The following is a 14,196-nucleotide window of genomic DNA, read 5'->3' as shown; positions in this document are numbered from 1 at the left end:
CAGAATGGTTAAGCAAGAAACTGCCCACTTTCTCAAAGTGGCATTTTGAAACTGACAATCTAAAAACCAACTTTGCCAAAAGATGAATTTTCAAATTATGAGTTCAGAGACCCCACACTCCAACTATCTATCTGCTCCCATCTATCTGCTCCCAATGGGAAACTGCACTTAAAAGATATTTAAAGTCAGTCCCCATGTTAACCTACAGGAGAGATACGCCTTGCAACAGGGAAAACCAAATTTTGCAGTATTCCACTATCAGGACATGTAAAACACACCAGTACATGTCCTACCATTTAAATACACTGCACCCTGCCCATGGGGCTCCCTAGGGCCTACCTTAGTGGTGCCTTATATGTACAAAAAGGAAGATTTGGGCCTGGCAAGTGGGTACAGAAGCAAAAAGCTAGGGAGAACTACACCACGGTTGCCAGGTCCTAGTGAAATACTGAAAGTTTAAAAGTTTAGAAAAGTTTCAAAGTCCTAATCAAAAAGAGAAAAAGTGGTCTGCCAATGGGACTAATCTAAAATTGTAACCTCCATTGAGGCGCTTATGGTTGGATATCCGTCGCATGTTGGTCCTACTATGGCTCTGAAGCTTTTGTGGTTTTTGAGGTTTTTGCTTGAAGAAGTTTTAAAGTACCAAAAATTAAAGTGTCTTTCCTGTTTTTTTAAGAGATGTTAGAGTTTTTTGACGGGGATGAATCCGAAACCTGATACCGAATTGCCGTTTGCATACTTTTCACAGTAGGTCCCCTTGGCTCTGGCATGTGGAGCAAAAGTTTTCAAACTTTTATGTGCTGCTCAAGTAACCACAGTAGTGAACTTCTAAACCCCCCAGAAGCTCAAGTAAAGGCACCTAAAGACTCTCCGGGTGCAAGGCAGAGGCCACCAGCAAGATCCAGGCCAGTTCCAGTCGCCACTGCTCAGCTGGGAATTCTAGGAAAAAGGGCTCCTGCAGCTTTTTGCATCCCTATATCCACACAAGAGGTCAGTGAACTAAGGAAGGCTGGATGAGAGTCTAGCATTCTAGGGAACAACAGTCTTTGGGTGAGGGAGTCTCCTGTGTACTCCCTAAATAATGGGGTAAAAATTCCCTGGGCAACCCTTCCCACTTTTTTTTTAGCAGTTCCTGTTTGTCCTACTGCTAACAATCTCACAGTTCTTTCACTCTCAAAATCTAAATCCCTTCTCCTCTTGAGCAAAACCTGTGTGACCCCCAATGGTGTGGACAGGGCAATGAGCAGTCTCCTCCTTTGAGGTCACTCAAAGCTTGTTCTTGTGGTAGCCTTTCTCCCCTTAGGTTTGGTGCCAGTCTGGCAAAAGCTTGCTTCTGACAGAGCAACCCCCTTTGAAGTTAATACACTTCCGGGGCCCACCCCAGCTGGTCTTTTGGCCAGGGGAAGAAACACCTCCTCTCTACTATATAATTGAATTTGCTCTGTAGGCAGTTTCCACACCATATTCTTGCAGAGGACAGGTGGGGCATTTCCTGGAGCGCTTTATCTGGGAATAGTGTTTTAGCGATTTTGTGAATTTATTAAATTTGTGTGTTATTATATTATTAACAATGAGAAGAAAATGCATTTACACTCGAATTCACATGTACACACATATTTGATATTTTGCATTTGGAATGATTTTGCTGTGATATGTTGAAGTGTCTTTCTTTAGCTAGGTTCACTGGGCCTCAGTTAGGCCTTGATGCAGTGTTGTTCAAAATGTATGTCTCTCCCTGCACCTTCTCTGTTTATTATTTCTTTTCCACACGGTCAGGCAAAGTCGTGTTTGTCTATTTCTGAATGAAATTGTTATTGAAAAATAATTCTTACATGATCTCAGTAAAGTTTCAGCTCTCAAGGTTTCTTCTGCCTGCCTGCTTGATTACATTCATTCACAATAGTTCACTGTTCTTTGTAACTAGTATGTTCTGCCATCTCTGGATGATTTTTGCCCCCTCTAACTGACCTAATATTCATGTAGTGCACAGTGCTTAGGTGGTAAGGTAATATGACATTGTAATTGTCTGTGCTCCTAGTTGCTTAACTTTTAAGTCTTCTGCTCACACCATGATGAGTCTGCAGTTGTAAGTCTAGTCCATAAGAATATTTCCTAATAAACCCTCAAGGTTGGGTGTGATCCAGAGAAGTTTCCAATGCTACTAGAGATGTTGTCTGATTTCTTACTGATTTCGCTGCTCATTAGGACGTAGATCATTTTCAATTTGGTTATCACTCTGTAATGCCTCACTGCTAAGAGCCTTCATGACAGTGACTTCATGCATCTGCACTTTATAATTTCTGTATTAAACCATTTGAAAATGTGTACTAAATCTGTCTAAATTTTATAGCTCAGTCCTGGAACTCACTCATTGAGTCTTTCCTTCTTTAATCGACTGTATCACAATATGTTGTGTTGTGCACTATCTTGGGACACATTGCTTCATGAAATGGAGTTTTCACAGCATTCTCTATCCTTCTACCTGTGGGCATATAGTTGATTGTGTTTTTTGGGGTGTGAGAACTTATGGGCTCTCCGTGCCCGCAGTGCTACTCACTCACCAGAGGAGAAAACTGTTGCTTGGGAATAACGTTTGCTTAACACCTGCGAGGTACCCCCACCAATCAGAGTAATGATTGGTGATCACCAATGAGATCAATCTGAATGCCTCATTTTACAGTTGTCTATGCAATGCTCTGCAGACAGGATCCCTGGATTTGGGCAGAAAAAGTGAGTTTGCCGTCATCATTGTTCTCCCTGGGCACCAGCCCTGTAATTAGGGTAACCTATTTCCAGTACCTGAACCAATCTCAACAGCTGTGCTGTGCCCTCAGTTGTCTGGCTGGTAACAGCAACACAGTCCTCAACAAGGCAACACTCATGCCAATAGGCCCCTTGATTAATACCCAAAATGCTGTAGCTTAGTTTGGCGTTCAGGGCATTGTCCCGGTAACCGAGCTGTTACATCCATCTGACTCCAGTTTATCCAGAGGATTTTACAGCTGAATAGCACTCCCTCCCTGTAGCAGCTTCCTGTAAGTGTTAGTTGTTTACATTAAAGTAAATACAAGGTATTAGTGTTCCCGATGGTGTATTTAATGCTAGGTCTGCACTGTTCATCTTCCATGCTTCCTACCCTGGCCTCGTATCTTTCCCCATCAGGTTTGCCTGTACCTCTCCTTGGCAGGGGATCACTACTCATCCAACAGTGCTTAATCTGTAACACAAATAAATTATTACTAATAATTTGCAGTGCTTAATTTCTAAAACAGAAATGGCGTGAGGACCCAATAGATACCCCAAAAAGCCACTCATGCATTTCACTATTCACTGTCCTGTCTGCGGTGCCAAATGCCATTACTGTTGTGTAAAAAAGAAAACACAGTCATTATTTTTCATTAAAAAACACATTTCGCTTGGCTACTTCCTAAGCATCCAGTGTTGCTCCTAATATTGCACGTAGGAAATGTATATTTTTCTTTAATAAAATTAGAATATTATAGATAGGGCCAATTATGAAAAGAAAATCAAACATAAAACCATTTTTTTTTCTTACTGGGAGCATTTCGTGAACAATCAGATCTCTCTGCAGTTGCTGACATCATTCTAAAACATTGTTAAATAGGCATCAGTCCCAAGGCTGAACTTCTTCAGCATAAGGGGAGATTGTACAATGTTTATTGGAGGCTGCTTCGGTATCTGACAAAAGCAATAGTTTGCGCGTGGCTTTAGGCAATAACTGGGTCATAGGATAAGGATTTTGAATCTGCGTTCATGGTCTATGTTCTTTCATACAGCAGCTCGTAAACAAGCGCTGATGTTTTTTTGATTTGCGTGGATCAAAAAAAATATGTTATAGATTTTATTGAGTGACCATGAAATACAGTGGAAAAACAATGAAAGCCAATGGCAAAACATAGTTAATGAAGTTTGTGAAAGTTCATTTCGATACAGAATGTTGTACGTTTCTCAAATACAGTGCCTATTGTATCATTAATTTATGCACAATGCTATCGTACTGAAAGATTGTGCAAGCATCCATAGTTGGGCGGATAGTACCCAAGTCTAGAACCAGCTCCACATCAGCATCTTTCTTTTCCTAAACATGAGCACTTGACGTTCAAAGGTATTTTGCAGTCACCAAGCCAGCAATTTGCAAAACCGCCTTTGTGCAAGTACAGAAAAAAGTTTAGGAACTGGTAAAGTCCTTTTGACTCACAAAAAAGGAAAGGAAATTATGCAATACAGCAATGGTTTAAAACTTCAATTGCAGGTGAAAAATGTTGGTCAGTTGCAAACATTCAACTTCGGTTGGAGCTTGCTTTGCTCAGGGTAGGTGGTCGCAAGAAATGATTCCCTCTGGGAATCATGTCAAGGTGCAAAAATGATACAGGAGACAGGAAACGGTTTTGCGATAGCATTGTTTGACACAAGAATACCTTTTGAAACCTAAAGAAGTGAAATAAACTGACCTTGTTGTCTGTGTGACCATCTTCTGCACCAAAAGCATTAATTTGACCAAAATCAGTGGAAAAAATGGTCCCTAATAACTTCAGTAGGCCTCACCAAAGATGTCCAGCAGTTCTCATTTCGCAAGGGAAAGAATCTGCAAGACCATTTGGTTCATGCTAGTATTCCAAAACCAAAGATACATTCAGATATTAATACCTTCTTTGGACGTGGTTGGACACTACTGGTGTGACAGGTGCATAATAGACAAACACACCCAAAATCAGAAGGGTTTTATACATGATGAGTTCAATTAATCACTGAGACAAAACTCCAACTGCAATTCCAATAACGAGGTGTACACAATCTGTTGTCCATGTAAAATCATTAGGTTACTACAAACCAAACAAAAGGTTAAGCCTCTCTTATGCCAACAAGAAGCAGAAATAGGTGCATGATTATGACAACCCTCTTTGAGAATCACTTTGTTGACATTAATTATATTGAAAATGGTATGGAATGCAAGTGCACCCCATTTAAAGCAGCTAAGAGGCCACACCCGCTCCCCGTTTTACCCTCAAGAAAAGTGTCTTTTGCTCAGCCGACAGAGACTCCTTATTTTCAGGTCAGCCATCCAGGAGCTAGGCATGCACTTGGGGGCATATTTATACTCCGTTTGCGCCGAATTTGCGTCGTTTTTTTCGACGCAAATTCGACGCAAAACTAACTCAATATTTATACTTTGGCGTTAGACGCGTCTAGCGCCAAAGTATGAGGAATGAGCGTCATTTTTTTGCGTGAACGCCTTCCTTGCGTTAATGAGATGCAAGGTAGGGGTTCCCGTCTAAAAAAATGACTGCGACGCAAATGCGTCGTATTTATACTCCCGGGCAAAAATCACGCCCGGGAGTGGGCGGGGCAAAAAAACCCGCATTTGCGCCTCTTTTTAACGCCTGGGTCAGGGCAGGCGTTAAGGGACCTGTGGGCTCAGAATGAGCCCACAGCTGCCCTCCCATGCCCCCAGGGACCCCCCCTGCCACCCTTGCCCACCCCAGGAGGACACCCAAGGATGGAGGGACCCATCCCAGGGAAGAAAAGGTAAGTTCAGGTAAGTATAATTTTTTTTTTTTTTTTTTAATTTTTGGCATAGGGGGGCCTGATTTGTGCCCCCCTACATGCCACAATGCCCAATGACCATGCCCAGGGGACATAAGTCCCCTGGGCATGGCCATTGGGCAAGGGGGCATGACTCCTGTCTTTACTAAGACAGGAGTCATGTAAATGGCGTCTGGGCGTCGTTAAAAATGGCGCAAATCGGGTGGAGGCGATTTTTCTGCCTCTACCTGACTTGCCCCATTTTAAGACGCCCTAACGCCATTTTCCCCAACGCCGGCGCTGCCTGGTGTACATGGTTTTTTTCCACGCACACCAGGCAGCGCCGGTCTGCTAGCGCCGGCTAACGCCATTCAATAAATACGGCGCCCGCATGGCGCTTCAGAATGGCGTTAGCCGGCGCTAATTTTTTTGGCGCAAAACTGCGATAGTGCAGTTTTGCGTCAAAAAGTATAAATATGGCCCTTGATGTGCAGGCTCCTGGCTGCCTGACCTCAACTTTGCTGGGCTGAGGATGTCACAACTCCTCTGGGCGTGATCTCGTCAGCTCTGCAAAGGTCTTCTAGTCCCTCCCCCTCAGTGATGGGGGGTATCGTCATTCATGGCCTCGGACCTGGGTGATTCAGCTTTAAGCCCTGAAGTGCCCAGGGCTGAGTGTCAATCATTGACACATCGTCACAGAGTCGGGTGGGGTCAGCAATCTCACTGACCCCACTTCACTCTGTGACAAGGTGGGACTGCTGACTTCCCTCATTGTCTAATGAGGAAAGGCAGCAGTCACAACACTCTTGGGGCCGCCGAGCTTTAGGACTTCTGCATTCCCTCATTGAGTGACCTAAGGTCAACCAATGAGGAAAGGTAGCAGTCCCAAACCTCCTGGGACCTCCGAAGCAGAGCTGCAGGTAAGTGTGTATATATTTTTTTTAATTAATGTTTGGTGTTTGCATGGGTGTATGTTTGAATATTCGTAATGAGTGTTGTGAATGGATGTGTGTGCACACATGTGAATGAATGACTGTACGTGAATGTGTATGCATGCATGTGTGTCCCGTCTGCCCCCCTCTCTCCTAAAATCACTGGCCACCACTGATGGAATGTCAAGTAGTTGAGTTAGTTCCAATGCCACCACAAAGTGGTGATATTCAACTGATGCTAAATAATCTGAACTTGTGGCCCAAAGAATACCCTATTGAAGAAATTCTTTATTGGAGGAATTGAAATTTCAAAGACATAAGATTTTAATTATTATTAAAAGATTAATTATTAAGGCCTTATATTTAGTGAGAACATTTACTGGGAAAGAGTAATTGTCCTGGGAAGATAGGTAATGGATGCTTCTTGTGAATCAATTTTTCGATTTGCCAGGAAGTTAGGACACAAGTTAGTAGCAGAAAACGTTGTATAAAAGCAAAGCTCTTAGCATAGGCAATTATGGAGTGGGAACTTTTGAGTATATAACAGCCAAGGTCACACAGGGGGCAGAACATAAATTCTTGAACAGGTTATTAGGGACCCCAAAAGCCACCCCAATTTTGATCACTCATAACGAACTTGGGGCACGCGTCTGGGAAGATAGGGTAGGTTTAGCCCTCATTCAACTGTGAAGTAAATGTGGACCAACCAAGAATTGGGCTTCACCAGAAGAATAGTTTAAGATTGCCTCGTGCAGAGCAACATTACAGCCATTCCTTGGCCATGGTCCTAATCAGGGTCAAAGTTGATGAACTGAAATCAGAATGCAAATGGATTCTCAAATGCAACATCATTGCACATGGTTTAAAGACAATGGAACGATGCATTGTCTTTGAACCATTCATTGAATACCTGTAACAACTTTATGATGGTAAATGATTTATGTATATTATTTTTTACTTTGCTGTAATTGTGTTCCATCTAGTCCTCCTGTATAATATAGTGATGGGACCATTTTCCTATGTACAAATAACCACTACTTTTACCTGTATATATTGTTTTTACTCTCAGTCCTATGACCAATCCTTATAACTATCATCTTGACTTTTACTTGTCTTATCGAGCAACACTTATACAGACAACACAGTACTCATTTAACTACTATTATGCTCAATACCGTTACTATTCCAAGCAATTATTGCCACCTATTTATCTATTATGTTGGTCTTCGGTAAAATGCTTTTATTGTCTGACCCACATATTCCAACCTTTATTGTCTGATTCTTAATTAAGACACAATGGGGCTGATTATGAGTTCGGCGGTTGGTTTACACAGTCTGCTGAACTTCCACCGGGGAAGTTGTCGTCATACTGGCTATCTCGGCTCCAGCCCCATTATGATTTTCCCGCTAGGTCAGCGGGCGGAAACCTGAGTTTCCGCCCACTGGCATAGTGGGAAACAGCCCACAGCATTGTCTCCGGCTCGTAATCGAGCCAGCAGCAATGCTGTGGAGCGCAGGGTGAACCAGCACCCTTGCAACGTTCGCTGTCTGCAGAGCAGACAGCAAACATTGCGATGGTGGTAGCCAGGGGGGGCCCTGCACTGGCCATGCCAAGTGCATGGGCAGTGTGGGGGCTCCCCTGGGGCCCCCTGCACCTGTTCTCTGGCAGCATTTTCATGGTGGCAGTACTGCCATGAAACCACTGGCGGAGAAGGGGGTCACAATCCCCAAGGCAGCGCTGCTTGCAGCGCTGCCCAGGAAGATGAGGACCACCGCCACCTCCAGATCACCGGGATCTCTGATCCTGGCAGAGGTGGCGGTTCCGTGATACCCTGACCATCAGGGTTGTAATGTGGTGGTCGGACCGCCAGACTTGTAACGAGGTCCAACATGTATTGGCTGATGCATAAATAATTATTGGTGAGCCAGGGCAGGGACTATTCGCTCTCTTTTATTAATTTTTGGATTTCTTGAACATTTTAGTTACCCCATTTTGCTAATTCCCTTTTCTATAAATTATTGTTGCTATGATTACTCATTCATTACCATGAGTCATTTATGAAGCCTTTCTTCCATCCCTTTTACACTCATGCTCGGCAGACATAATGTACATAAGTGATGGACCCGAGCATGGGCATCCTATGTCCTCAAATCGGGATGCTGATTAGCATGTATCCTGCTTGTGCAGTATTCGTCTCTGAACGCTTTTGTTGCAATCAAGGTGCATCGTTTTGCCCATTTTCATTGGTCAGAATGTATTTCCTCCATCATCGTCTGACTCCTCGTTTAGTCTTTTTACTACCAATATAGCTTTCTTACATGGGTGACACACTGGACACCATTCATTGGCCATTCAGTGCCTTATCCAGCTACATTTGCATAGCTGTTTGCAGGTTTCAATAATCTTCAATTAAATATTACTTTTTTTCCCACCCTTGTCACTGATTTTCTTTATTTAAGCACCTTTTGCTTACTGTAATTCCGAATACTACAATTCAATCTACCCATGTGGTCTTAATTTTCAACTGAAAGTCAGTGGCAATTCCTCACGTTTTCACCTGAGTCTCCTTGTGCCATCACATTATTTATATGCATTATTTTCTCAGATTTATTCTGCCTGCATTGAATCAGTAAGTAGCCCCCTGGCACACGTACTGTTTTTCATACAAACCTTGCCCTCATATATTGAATTTTAAGTTCCTGTTACTTTTTGTTCTTCAATAGCACATGGCACACTGTTTGTACAAATATCTCTAGTCCTGATGATGACCCAGTAATCATATAGGATTAAACACCGTTAATGCACATGAAAAATGGAACTCATCTGGATTTGCTCACTTACTGTCCTCTAAACTATGTACATACAGTGCAAAAAACTGTTGAAATCCTTGTTACGGTGCATTTCTGTCCTTTCCCCCTGTGCAGGCGCACAATTGGCTGCCTAGTGGTAATGTAGGCACCCTTGCACCATGGCGCAAGGGTGTCTGCACTTCATATAGAGTTATTTTTGTGAAGGAAGCAGTACCTTCCTGAATAAAAACAAACAAGAGAGGCGTTTTCCTCTTTCTTTGTATGCTGCAGAATGAATAAAGATATTTCTACTCACTAGGTTTTTGCGCTTTTTACGTGATTAAGTAAGTCGGAGGCAGCCTCAAAATCCATGGGTGTAACGCATCCCTGGCGCAGAGTAATGCAATGCTGTGACTTGTGCTGCTTTGTCTTCCTCCCGATCTATGAGACCATTCAAAGCCAGGCAAAGGAGGTCAGAAAAGGTGACGCTTCGGCAGCACAAGCCTCTCATGAATAAGCCCCACTACATTTTACCTCTTCATCTTTTCACTGTGTGGACATATGAGCACCGAGCACATTCTTTGCAGCAATAGGAGTTTCAGACCTGCACATTTTTTCGGTTTAATTTATTTTATTAATGTATAATTAATAATCTACTAACATTTAATGTTTTTTATTTTTGTCTCTTCAACACATGGAATCTTTGTTCTATATGTGTTCATCTGCCCCTGGTTTCAGGTGGGTATTAAACAGGACAGCTCCTATTTCCGTTTAGTCGAAACTATGGTGTACGCCAAGCCTCTCCACAAACTGATGTTGCTAGTAGTCTGTATTAACTTGAATGTCCTTCATTTTCTGCCCTGTAAGTGAGGAGCTTTTTTTTTTTACCATAAGTGTAACAGCCTTTCACTGACGGATGAGTCTGGATTGTCTTAGACAGTAACAAAAAAAGGTTAGGTACACAGTTGTTAGGTTAAATCCATAAAAAGGGCAAATGATGGATGTCACAGATTTGCAAAAAGTAGACTAGACATGTAAACAATTTTCTAGGGAATTTTTTGAAAAGTGTTGAAAACTAGAACATTTCCATTCATAGTTAAATTGAAACATGGATCTTTTCCTGTCAAATAAAAATTGGGTGGTGTATTTATTAACATCAGGAAGGAATTGTGAGAATGCTTGATAAGCTGAAAAACAATATCAACAATGGATGCATTTTGAAGTATGATAGTAGGACTAGAATTGTACTACTAACCTACTGCAACTGCTATTCACTAACCTACATGCAGCCTCGCCTATCTTTTATGTACATAGATCTCCACCCTGACTACAGAGTAAGGCTGTGTTGGAAATGGCCCTTTCTGCAGGGTTATCCCCAAACCTTTTGCCTCTAACCTCCTACATTTTTAACCCCAGGGCACTTTACCACAGCTAAACAGTGCTAAAGGGCATGTGACCTGTCCCTGAAAGCTTGGTATGATTGGCTTAATGCCTGTTTGGCATAATTAATTTGTCTGTAAGTCCCTTGTAAAGCGATATACAATATGCCCAGGACCTGTAAATGAAATGCTTCTAATGGGCCTGCAGCGCAGATTGTGCCACCTACAGAGATAGCCTCTCAAGCTGGTCTCAGGCCTGCCATTGCAGTGCCTGCATGCACAGTTTAATGCCACATTCACTTAGCTATTACAACTACTTGCCAAGACCTAAACTTCTTTTTTACTACAACTAAGTTTCCCCTAAGGTAGGCCCTAGATAGCCCAATTGGCAGGGTGTTGTGTATGTGAAAGGTAGGACATATACTGATATGTCTCACAAGCCAAATATGAGCGCAGTTGTGCTATGCCATAAGTGAATTGAGGTGATTGATATTCTTGGCATTGAGAACATAGATTACGAGAACCATGTCATTCTGCCCTACTTCCTGCCATTTGGTCAGATGACTTATGATGAATGTATGATGAACCTGTAAAGTGTTGCTGGATGTGTAGTATCCTGACCCTTGCCTCATCAAAATACAGAGGGCCTGATTTAAGAGGCCCTAGTGCCACCTTAGTGCCGCCATAGCGTAATTTTTTTGATGCTAAGGCGGAGCTAAAGCGGCTTTGTACACGCACCAAATAAACAAAGTGGTGCAATGCATACATTGCGCCACCTTGTAAACCCTTACGCCACATTATGCCTGCGCCAGGCATAATGTGTGCAAGGGGGGGTGTTCCCCTGTTAGGGGGGCCGAAAATGATGGCGCGAGGAAATCTACGAGATTTCCTTGTGCCATTTCTTTTGGCACTTTTAATCCCTGCTCAAAGCAGGAGTTAAAAGGGGGCATGCCATTGAATGCAATGGGCCCCTATGTACTCTGCAGGAGAAGTGCCCCAAATTGTGGCGCTACTCCATCAGACTACAGGAATTCTGACACTATTGCCTCCTACCCTGTGCCATGGTGCACCAAAATTATAAATATTTTAAATACGGCTCACACATGGTGGCGGTAGGGGGGTGCTAAGGGGTGCTGCACTAGATGCAGTGCCACTTTTCTTAAATCAGTCCCTGAGTCTCATTGTAATGATCACATTTTTGTGCATCATCTTTCTTATGTATGCTGTTTGGGTTACACTACTTTCAGGCTAATGTCAGGATAACAAGGACAATTTAGGGGTTACATAGTATGCACAGTGATTATCATTTATGTTGTTTTGGTCCTGTATGTATAATATAGAAACATATTTTTACATGACCCTGTCCAAAGTCTTTTTTGTGGTGTATTTATTGTGTCACTGGTGTGAGAGTGTTGTGCAAACGCTTTACACATTGCCTCTGAGGATAAGCCTGGCTGCTCTGTGCCAAGCTACCAGTGGGTGAGCACAGGTTCTCTTTGGTGTGTGACTTACTTGCCCTGACTAGAGTGGTGGGTTCTGCCCGACTTAGGTACATACCCTAACCAACCAGAAACCCCACTTCTAATAGGCGGGATTTAGGGATGGTTATGGAGGGGCTTAGGGATGGACATGAATGCACCCAAAAAAGAGTAAGATCATTGCTGTTCATAAATAACAATTCTATGTTACTATGGCCAAAAAAGGCTCAAACAGTTGTAAATACCTCACATGTCAGACCTGGTGTAAATCCAGCACCAAACATGGTACAACCATATGTTCTGCAACACCCTTCCATGAGAAAATAATGGAGCCAAGGTCTTAAAATAAAAGTCCATAAAAATGTATGTTAAATTAAATTTGCTTATTATAATTTGTGAAAAATATAAATAAATGTAATTTGCTGTTTAGAATAATATATAAACATATACTCATTACTTTATTATAAAATATACTAACCTTTTTAAATGTAAATATTAATTAACCTTCTTTTTTTTACAAAATGGTTACATTGATATAAATAAATTTTACTAATGGTTTAAAATAATCTCTTCTACATAAAAAATATAAATTGTATACCTTAAGTGAGTTTTTTATTTACATCCTAAGAAAAATAATTGTAATTAACTGCATAAAAACACCTTCATGTTGGCAGCAGGCAGCAGGCCAGAACATGGTACAGCCTGGCAGAACAAGCACTGTGCTAGGGAAGAGTGCAGCACAACATTTGACCTCACAATGCGGTCCCCCTCACCAGCGACAGGTCATACACCACTGGGCTGACATTCTGGCCTAGAAACAGGACTGCTCAACCTCCTCCTGCTTTAGATCAAGGTGGCAGAGACAGGTAAGTGATGTTTAAACTGTTTTACTTTTTATTTTTAAATTTATTACTTTGCAGTAGAAATTACTTATATCACAGGTAAGTTTAAGCGGTTATATATATATATATATATATATATGCAATACATTTAAGTGGGTGGGCAGGTAAACGATCATAGGTGCAAGTGGTCAATATATGAATTTTGTGACAGAACAAAAGTCCAAGATTTAGAATTAATTTAAATTAAATGCACAGTTCATTAGGGTCGGACAGGAACGCTGATTTGTATCAGTTGCCTGAAATTCTTTCTTATGGGTTTGAGCAGTAGATCCAGAGTGCATGTCTTGGAATTGTTCTTTCGTAAAAACAAGTCTGGGGGACTGGGACTGTGGTAGATATCAAGTCAAAGAGGGGGGATTGGGATTCAAAACAAATGTGTTCCACAAATTGATAGTGAGTGAAGGTCACTAAGGATGTCAGTCACAGACAGCATGGAAGCCAGGCAGGCTTATTTTAATGGGTAAGAAGTAGGGAGGACAGACAGAAGATCTCATTAGTGGTGGGGCTCCTCCATGACTCCCCTGCTGCTGCACAGTTTCCAGCTCCGTGAGGTGCAGAACTATATTGTTGACTTTATTACAAATTGGTGTAATGTGAGAATTGCTGAACCTTATGAAGGTAGTGGAGGAGGAGTATCATTTGTAATTGTAACTAATCTGGATGACATGGAATTCTTTTTAGGATGGAGGTTAAAGGGTTGGAATTGGGTTGGGTACTTTCTGACTCATTTTGCTATTTTTTAAGATTCTGGGCACTTTACCACTAGTGACTAGTGCTAAAGTGCAGGTGCGCTGTTCTCTAAAACATGGTAACATTGGCTTATCCACAATATTTGTGCCCAGGACCTGTAAATTAAATGCTACTAGTGGACCTGCAGCACTGATTGTGCCACCCACTACAGTTGCCTTTCAAACATGCCTCAGGCCTGCCACTGCAGAGCCTGTGCATGCAGTGTTAAACAGTCTTTTCGACTTGGCAACAGTACCCACTTGCCAGGCCCAAACCTTCCTTTTTTAGTACATGTAAGTTACCCCTAAAGTAGACCGTGGCTAGCCTCAAGGACAGGGTGTGGTGTAAAAAAACAACTGGACATGTACTTTTAAATTTAACATGTCAGGGTAGTGGAAAACTGTTAAATTAATTTTTCACCATTCACAGCCAACCTTTTCCA

The sequence above is a fragment of the Pleurodeles waltl genome, chromosome 3_2 (genome assembly GCF_031143425.1).
Source record: "Pleurodeles waltl isolate 20211129_DDA chromosome 3_2, aPleWal1.hap1.20221129, whole genome shotgun sequence".
NCBI lineage: Eukaryota > Metazoa > Chordata > Amphibia > Caudata > Salamandridae > Pleurodeles > Pleurodeles waltl.
The sequence above is the reverse complement of the archived record's forward strand: the minus strand, read 5'-3'. Positions refer to the sequence as shown.